We start from the raw sequence: 10,574 nt of genomic DNA, 5'->3' as shown, positions 1-10,574 counted from the left end.
GAAGACCAGTAGTAGTTTCCGATGCACATCTGGAGGCATTCTGAAATCTATGGACTAACTGAGTGTTGATGAAACACAGAAATTGCATTTTGATTGAATACAACAGGCCCCATGAGCACTTACCTCCACGGGAGTAATGTCTCAAACAGTCTACGCTTTGATCGTTCCGTGGAAGACCAGTAGTAGTTTCAGATGCACATCTGGTGGCATTCTGTAATCTGTGGACTATCAGAGTGTTGATGAAACACAGAAATTGCAAGGGGATTGAATTTAACAGTCACCATGCGCACTTTCCTCCATGGGAGTAATGTCCCAAATAGTCTACTATTTGATCGTTCCCTGGAAGACCAGTAGTAGTTTCCGATGCACATTTCGATGCATTCTGTAATCTGTGGACCTTAAAAGTATTAATGAAACAGAGGAATTGCATTTTGATTGAATACAACAGTCACCAAGCGCATTTGCCAACATGTTAGTAATGTCTCAAACAGTCTACGCTTTGATCGTTCTCTGGAAGACCAGAAGTAGTTTCCGTTGCACATCTGGATGCATTCTGTAATCTGTGGACTATCAGAGTGTTGATGGATCACAGAAATTGCATCGGGATTGAATACAACAGTCACCATGCGCACTTTCCTCCACGGGAGTAATGTCTCAAACAGTCTACGCTTTGATCGTTCCCTGGAAGACCAGTAGTAGTTTCCGTTGCACGTCTGGTGGCATTCTGTAATCTGTGGACTATCAGAGTGTTGATGAAAAACAGAAATTGCATTGGGATTGAATACAACAGTCACCATACGCACTTTCCTGCACGGGAGTAATGTCTCAAACAGTCTACGCTTTGATCGTTCCCTGGAAGACCAGTAGTAGTTTCCGATGCACGTCTGGTGGCATTCTGTAATCTGTGGACTATCAGAGTGTTGATGAAACACAGAAATTGCATCGGGATTGAATACAACAGTCCCCATGCGCACTTTCTTCCACGGGAGTAATGTCTCAAACAGTCTACGCGTTGATCGTTCCCTGGAAGACCAGTAGTAGTTTCCGATGCACATCTGGTGGCATTCTGTAATCCGTGGACTATCAGAGTGTTAATGAAACACAGAAATTGCATCGGGATTGAATACAACAGTCACCATGCGCACATTCCTCCACAGGAGTAATGTCTCAAACAGTCTACGCTTTGATCGTTCCCTGGAAGACCAGTAGTAGTTTCCGATGCACATCTGGAGGCATTCTGAAATCAATGGACTAACTGAGTGTTGATGAAACACAGAAATTGCAATGGGATTGAATACAACAGTCACCATGCTCACTTTCCTCCATGGGAGTAATGTCTCAAACAGTCAACGCTTTGAGTTCCCTGGAAGACCAGTAGTAGTTTCCGATGAACATCTGGAGGCATTGTGTAATATGTCTACTATCAGAGTGTTGATGGAACACAGAAATTGCATCGGGATTGAATACAACAGTCACCATGTGCACTTTCCTCCACGGGTGCAATGTCTCAAACAGTCTACGCTTTGATCGTTCACTGGAAGACCAGTAGTAGTTTCCGAAGCACATCTGATGGCATTCTGTAATATGTGGACTATCAGAGTGTCGATGAAACACAGAAATTGCATCGGGATTGAATACAACAGTCACCATGCGCACTTTCCTCCACGGCATTAATGTCTCAATCAGTCTACGCTTTGATCGTCCAGTGTAAGACCAGTAGTAGTTTCCGATGCACACCTGGTGGCATTCTGTAATCTGTGGACTATCAGAGTGTTGATGAAACATAGAAATTGCATCGGGATTGAGTACAACAGTCACCATGCGCACTTTCCTCCATGGGAGTAATGTCTCAAATAGTCGAGCTTTGATCGTTCCCTGGAAGACCAGTAGTAGTTTCCGATGCACATCTGGTTGCATTCTGTAATCTGTGGACTATCAGAGTGTTGATGAAACACAGAAATTGCATCGGGATAGAATACAACAGTCACCATCCGCACTTTCCTCCACAGGAGTAATGGCTCAAACAGTCTACGTTTTGATCGTTCCTTGGAAGACCAGTAGTAGTTTCCGATGCACATCTGGTGGCATTCCTTAATCTGTGGACTATCAGAGTGCTCATGATACACAGAAATTGCATCGGGATTGAATACAACAGTCACCAATCGCACTTTTCTCCATTGGAGTAATGTATCAAATAGTCTACGCTTTGATCGTTCCCTGGAAGACCAGTAGTAGTTTCCGATGCACATCTGGTGGCATTCTGTTATCTGTGGACTTTCAGAGTGTTGATGAAACACAGAAATTGCATCCTTATTGAATACAACAGTCACCATGCGCAGTTTCCTCCACGGGAATAATGTTTCAAACAGTCTACGTTTTAATCGTTCCCTGGAAGACCAGTAGTAGTTTCCGATGCACATCTGGTGGCATTCCTTAATCTGTGGACCATCAGAGTGTTGATGAAACACAGAAATTGCATCGGGATTGAATACAACATTCACCATGCGCACTTTAATCCATGGGAGTAATGTCTCAAATAGTCGACGCTTTGATCGTTCCCTGGAATACCAGTAGTAGTTTCCGATTCACATCTGGAGGCATTCTGTAGTCTGTGGACTATCAGAGTGTTGATGAAACACAGAAATTGCATTGGGATTGAATACAACAGTCACCATTTGCACTTTCCTCCACGGGAGTAATGTCTCAAACAGTATACTATTTGATCGTTCCCTGGAAGACCAGTAGTAGTTTCCGATGAACATCTGGTGGCATTCTGTAATCTGTGGACTATCAGTTTATGATGAAACACAGAAATTGCATTGGGATTGAATACAACAGTCACCATGCGCACTTTCCTCCACAGGAGTAAAGTCTCCAACAGTCTACGCTTTGATCGTTCCCTGGAAGACCAGTAATAGTTTCCGATGCACATCTTGTGGCACTCCTTAATCTGTGGACTATCAGAGTGTTGATGAAACACAGAAATTGCATCGGGATTGAATACAACAGTCACCATGCACACTTTCCTCTACGGGAGTAATGTCTCAAACAGTCTACGCTTTGATCGTTCCCTGGAAGACCAGTAGTAGTTTCCGATGCACGTCTGGTGGCATTCTGTAATCTGTGGACTATCAGAGTGTTGATGAAACACAAAAATTGCATCGGGATTGAATACAACAGTCACCATGCGCACTTTCCTCCACGGGAGTAATGTCTCAAACAGACTACGTTTTGATCGTTCCCTGGAAGACCAGTAGTAGTTTCCGAAGCACATCTGGTGGCATTCTGTAATCTGTGGACTATCAGAGTGTTGATGAAACACAGAAATTGCATCGGGATTGAATACAACAGTCACCAAGCGCACTTTCCTCCACGGCATTAATGTCTCAAACAGTCTACGATTTGATCGTTCACTGGAAGACCAGTAGTAGTTTCCGATGCACACCTGGTGGCATTCTGTAATCTGTGGACTATCAAAGTGTTGATGAAACACAGAAATTGCATCGGGATTGAATACAACAGTCACCATCCGCACTTTCCGCCATGGGAGTAATGTCTCAAATAGTCGAGCTTTGATCGTTCCCTGTAAGTCCAGTAGTTGTTTCCGATGCACCCCTGGAAGCATTCTGCAATCTGTGGACTATCAGAGTGTTGATGAAACACAGAAATTGCATCGGGATTGAATACAACAGTTACCATGCGCACTTTCCTCCATGGCAGTAATGTCTCAAACGGTCTATGCTTTGATCTTCCCTGGAAGATCAGTAGTAGTTTCCGATGCACATCTGGAGGCATTCTGAAATCTATGGACTAATAAGTGTTGATGAAACACAGAAATTGCAATGGGAATGAATACAACAGTCACCATGCTCACTTTCCGCCATTTGAGTAATGTCTCAAACAGTCAACGCTTTGAGTTCCCTGGAAGACCAGTAGTAGTTTCCGATGCACATCTGGAGGCATTGTGTAATCTGTCTACTATCAGAGTGTTGATTGAACATAGAAATTGCATCGGGACTGAATACAACAGTCACCATGCGCAGTTTCCTCCACGGGTGTAATGTCTCAAACATTCTACGTTTTAATCGTTCCCTGGAAGACCAGTAGTAGTTTCCGATGCACATCTGGTGGCATTCCTTAATCTGTGGACCATCAGAGTGTTGATGAAGCACAGAAATTGCATCGGGATTTAGTACAACAGTCACCATGCGCACTTTAATCCATGGGAGTAATGTCTCAAATAGTCGACGCTTTGATCGTTCCCTGGATGACCAGTAGTAGTTTCCGATGCACATCTGGAGGCATTCTGCAATCTGAGGACTATCAGAGTGTTGATGAATCACAGAAATTGCATCGGGATTGAATACAACAGTCACCGTGCGCACTTTCCTCCACGGGAGTTATGTCACAAACAGTCTACACTTTGAGTTTCCTGGAAGACCGGTAGTAGTTTCCGATGCACATCTGGAGGCATTCTGTAATCTGTCTACTATCAGAGTATTGATGGAGCACAGAAATTGCATCGGGATTGAATACAACAGCACTATGCGCACTTTCCTCCACGGGAGTAATGTCTCAAACAGTCTACGTTTTAATCGTTCCCTGGAAGACCAGTAGTAGTTTCCGATGCACATCTGGTGGCATTCCTTAATCTGTGGACCATCAGAGTGTTGATGAAACACAGAAATTGCATCGGGATTGAATACAACATTCACCATGCGCACTTTAATCCATGGGAGTAATGTCTCAAATAGTCGACGCTTTGATCGTTCCCTGGAATACCAGTAGTAGTTTCCGATTCACATCTGGAGGCATTCTGTAATCTGTGGACTATCAGAGTGTTGATGAAACACAGAAATTGCATTGGGATTGAATACAACAGTCACCATTTGCACTTTCCTCCACGGGAGTAATGTCTCAAACAGTCTACTATTTGATCGTTCCCTGGAAGACCAGTAGTAGTTTCCGATGAACATCTGGTGGCATTCTGTAATCTGTGGACTATCAGTTTATGATGAAACACAGAAATTGCATTGGGATTGAATACAACAGTCACCATGCGCACTTTCCTCCACAGGAGTAAAGTCTCCAACTGTCTACGCTTTGATCGTTCCCTGGAAGACCAGTAATAGTTTCCGATGCACATCTTGTGGCACTCCTTAATCTGTGGACTATCAGAGTGTTGATGAAACACAGAAATTGCATCGGGATTGAATACAACAGTCACCATGCACACTTTCCTCCACGGGAGTAATGTCTCAAACAGTCAACGCTTTGAGTTCCCTGGAAGACCAGTAGTAGTTTCCGATGCACATCTGGAGGCATTGTGTAATCTGTCTACTATCAGAGTGTTGATTGAACATAGAAATTGCATCGGGACTGAATACAACAGTCACCATGCGCAGTTTCCTCCACGGGTGTAATGTCTCAAACATTCTACGTTTTAATCGTTCCCTGGAAAACCAGTAGTAGTTTCCGATGCACATCTGGTGGCATTCCTTAATCTGTGGACTATCAGAGTGTTGATGAAGCACAGAAATTGCATCGCGATTGAATACAACAGTCACCATGCGCACTTTAATCCATGGGAGTAATGTCTCAAATAGTTGACGCTTTGATCGTTCCCTGGATGACCAGTAGTAGTTTCCGATGCACATTTCCATGCATTCTGAAATCTGTGGACCTTCGGATTGTTGATGAAACACAGAAATTGCATCGGAATTGAATACAACAGTCACCATGAGCACTTGCCTCCATGGGAGTAAAGTCTCAAACAGTCTACGCTTTGAACGTTCCCTGGAAGACCAGTGGTAGTTTCCGATTCACATCTGGAGGCATTCTGTAATCTGATGACTATCAGAGTGTTGATGAATCACAGAAATTGCATTGGGATTGAATACAACAGTCACCATGCGCACTTTCCTCCACGGGAGTAATGTCTCAAACAGTCTACTATTTGAACGTTCCATGGAACACCAGTAGTAGTTTCCAACTCACATCTGGGAGCATTCTGTAATCTGTGGACTATCAGAGTGTTGATGAAACACAGAAATTGCATCGGGATTGAATACAACAGTCACCATGCGCACTTTCCTCCACGGGAGTAATGTCTCAAACAGTCTACGCTTTGATCGTTCCCTGGAAGACCAGTAGTAGTTTCCGATGCACGTCTGGTGGCATTCTGTAATCTGTGGGTTTCAGAGTGTTAATGAAACACAGAAATTGCATCGGGATTGAATATAACAGTCACCATGCGCACTTTAATCCATGGGAGTAATGTCTCAAATAGTCGACGCTTTGATCGTTCCCTGGATGACCAGTAGTAGTTTCCGATGCACATCTGGTGGCATTCTGCAATCTGAGGACTATAAGAGTGTTGATGAAACACAGAAATTGCATCGGGATTGAATACAACAGTCACCATGCGCACTTTCCTCCATGGGAGTTATGTCACAAACAGTCTACACTTTGAGTTTCCTGGAAGACCGGTAGTAGTTTCCGATGCACATCTGGAGGCATTCTGTAATCTGTCTACTATCAGTGTATTGATGGAGCACAGAAATTGCATCGGGATTGAATACAACAGCACTATGCGCACTTTCCTCCACGGGTGCAATGTCTCAAACAGTCTACGCTTTGATCGTTCCCTGGAAGACCTGTAGTAGTTTACGATGCACGTCTGGTGGCATTCTGTAATCTGTGGACTACCAGAGTGTTGAAACACAGAAATTGCATCGGGATTGAATACAACAGTCCCCATGCGCACTTTCCTCCATGGCAGTAATGTCTCAAACGGTCTATGCTTTGATCTTCCCTGGAAGATCAGTAGTAGTTTCCGATGCACATCTGGAGGCATTCTGAAATCTATGGACTAATAAGTGTTGATGAAACACAGAAATTGCAATGGGAATGAATACAACAGTCACCATGCTCACTTTCCTCCATTTGAGTAATGTCTCAAACAGTCAACGCTTTGAGTTCCCTGGAAGACCAGTAGTAGTTTCCGATGCACATCTGGAGGCATTGTGTAATCTGTCAACTATCAGAGTGTTGATTGAACATAGAAATTGCATCGGGACTGAATACAACAGTCACCATGCGCACTTTCCTCCATGGGAGTTATGTCACAAACAGTCTACACTTTGAGTTTCCTGGAAGACCGGTAGTAGTTTCCGATGCACATCTGGAGGCATTCTGTAATCTGTCTACTATCAGAGTATTGATGGAGCACAGAAATTGCATCGGGATTGAATACAACAGCACTATGCGCACTTTCCTCCACAGGTGCAATGTCTCAAACAGTCTACGCTTTGATCGTTCCCTGGAAGACCAGTAGTAGTTTACGATGCACGTCTGGTGGCATTCTGTAATCTGTGGACTATCAGAGTGTCGATGAAACAGAGAAATTGCATCGGGATTGAATACAACAGACACCATGCGCACTTTCCTCCACGGGAGTAATGTCTCAAACAGTCTACGCTTTGATCGTTCCCTGGAAGACCAGTAGTAATATCCGATGCACATCTGGTTGCATTCTGTAATCTGCGGACTATCAGAGTGTTGATGAAACACAGAAATTGCATCGGGATAGAATACAACAGTCACCATACGCACTTTCCTCCACAGGAGTAATGGCTCAAACAGTCTACGTTTTGATCGTTCTTTGGAAAACCAGTAGTAGTTTCCGATGCACATCTGGTGGCATTCCTTAATCTGTGGACTATCAGACTGCTCATGAAACACAGAAATTGCATCGGGATTGAATACAACAGTCACCAATCGCACTTTTCTCCATTGGAGTAATGTCTCAAATAGTCTACGCTTTGATCGTTCCCTGGAAGACCAGTAGTAGTTTCCGATGCACATCTGGTGGCATTCTGTTATCTGTGGACTTTCAGAGTGTTGATGAAACACAGAAATTGCATCCTTATTGAATACAACAGTCACCATGCGCAGTTTCCTCCACGGGAGTAATGTCTCAAACAGTCTACGTTTTAATCGTTCCCTGGAAGACCAGTAGTAGTTTCCGATGCACATCTGGTGGCATTCCTTAATCTGTGGACCATCAGAGTGTTGATGAGACACTGAAATTGCATCGGGATTGAATACAACATTCACCATGCGCACTTTAATCCATGGGAGTAATGTCTCAAATAGTCGACGCTTTGATCGTTCCCTGGAATACCAGTAGTAGTTTCCGATTCACATCTGGAGGCATTCTGTAATCTGTGGACTATCAGAGTGTTGATGAAACACAGAAATTGCATTGGGATTGAATACAACAGTCACCATTTGCACTTTCCTCCACGGGAGTAATGTCTCAAACAGTCTACTATTTGATCGTTCCCTGGAAGACCAGTAGTAGTTTGCGATGAACATCTGGTGGCATTCTGTAATCTGTGGACTATCAGTTTATGATGAAACACAGAAATTGCATTGGGATTGAATACAACAGTCACCATGCGCACTTTATTCCACAGGAGTAAAGTCTCCAACAGTCTACGCTTTGATCGTTCCCTGGAAGACCAGTAATAGTTTCCGATGCACATCTTGTGGCACTCCTTAATCTGTGGACTATCAGAGTGTTGATGAAACACAGAAATTGCATCGGGATTGAATACAACAGTCACCATGCACACTTTCCTCCACGGGAGTAATGTCTCAAACAGTCAACGCTTTGAGTTCCCTGGAAGACCAGTAGTAGTTTCCGATGCACATCTGGAGGCATTGTGTAATCTGTCTACTATCAGAGTGTTGATTGAACATAGAAATTGCATCGGGACTGAATACAACAATCACCATGCGCAGTTTCCTCCACGGGTGTAATGTCTCAAACATTCTACGTTTTAATCGTTCCCTGGAAGACCAGTAGTAGTTTCCGATGCACATCTGGTGGCATTCCTTAATCTGTGGACTATCAGAGTGTTGATGAAGCACAGAAATTGCATCGGGATTGAATACAACAGTCACCATGTGCACTTTAATCCAAGGGAGTAATGTCTCAAATAGTTGACGCTTTGATCGTTCCCTGGATGACCAGTAGTAGTTTCCGATGCACATTTCCATGCATTCTGAAATCTGTGGACCTTCAGATTGTTGATGAAACACAGAAATTGCATCGGAATTGAATACAACAGTCACCATGAGCACTTGCCTCCATGGGAGTAAAGTCTCAAACAGTCTACGCTTTGAACGTTCCCTGGAAGACCAGTGGTAGTTTCCGATTCGCATCTGGAGGCATTCTGTAATCTGATGACTATCAGAGTGTTGATGAATCACAGAAATTGCATTGGGATTGAATACAACAGTCACCATGCGCACTTTCCTCCACGGGAGTAATGTCTCAAACAGTCTACTATTTGAACGTTCCATGGAACACCAGTAGTAGTTTCCAACTCACATCTGGGAGCATTCTGTAATCTGTGGACTATCAGAGTGTTGATGAAACACAGAAATTGCATCGGGATTGAATACAACAGTCACCATGCGCACTTTCCTCCACGGGAGTAATGTCTCAAACAGTCTACGCTTTGATCGTTCCCTGGAAGACCAGTAGTAGTTTCCGATGCACGTCTGGTGGCATTCTGTAATCTGTGGGTTTCAGAGTGTTAATGAAACACAGAAATTGCATCGGGATTGAATATAACAGTCACCATGCGCAATTTAATCCATGGGAGTAATGTCTCAAATAGTCGACGCTTTGATCGTTCCCTGGATGACCAGTAGTAGTTTCCGATGCACATCTGGTGGCATTCTGCAATCTGAGGACTATCAGAGTGTTGATGAAACACAGAAATTGCATCGGGATTGAATACAACAGTCACCATGCGCACTTTCCTCCATGGGAGTTATGTCACAAACAGTCTACACTTTGAGTTTCCTGGAAGACCGGTAGTAGTTTCCGATGCACATCTGGAGGCATTCTGTAATCTGTCTACTATCAGTGTATTGATGGAGCACAGAAATTGCATCGGGATTGAATACAACAGCACTATGCGCACTTTCCTCCACGGGTGCAATGTCTCAAACAGTCTACGCTTTGATCGTTCCCTGGAAGACCTGTAGTAGTTTACGATGCACGTCTGGTGGCATTCTGTAATCTGTGGACTACCAGAGTGTTGAAACACAGAAATTGCATCGGGATTGAATACAACAGTCACCATGCGCACTTTCCTCCATGGCAGTAATGTCTCAAACGGTCTATGCTTTGATCTTCCCTGGAAGATCAGTAGTAGTTTCCGATGCACATCTGGAGGCATTCTGAAATCTATGGACTAATAAGTGTTGATGAAACACAGAAATTGCAATGGGAATGAATACAACAGTCACCATGCTCACTTTCCTCCATTTGAGTAATGTCTCAAACAGTCAACGCTTTGAGTTCCCTGGAAGACCAGTAGTAGTTTCCGATGCACATCTGGAGGCATTGTGTAATCTGTCAACTATCAGAGTGTTGATTGAACATAGAAATTGCATCGGGACTGAATACAACAGTCACCATGCGCAGTTTCCTCCACGGGTGTAATGTCTCAAACATTCTACGTTTTAATCGTTCCCTGGAAGACCAGTAGTAG

The sequence above is a fragment of the Schistocerca gregaria genome, unplaced genomic scaffold (assembly GCF_023897955.1).
Source record: "Schistocerca gregaria isolate iqSchGreg1 unplaced genomic scaffold, iqSchGreg1.2 ptg000480l, whole genome shotgun sequence".
Classification (NCBI taxonomy): Eukaryota; Metazoa; Arthropoda; class Insecta; order Orthoptera; family Acrididae; genus Schistocerca; species Schistocerca gregaria.
Note: the sequence above shows the minus strand (reverse complement) of the source record.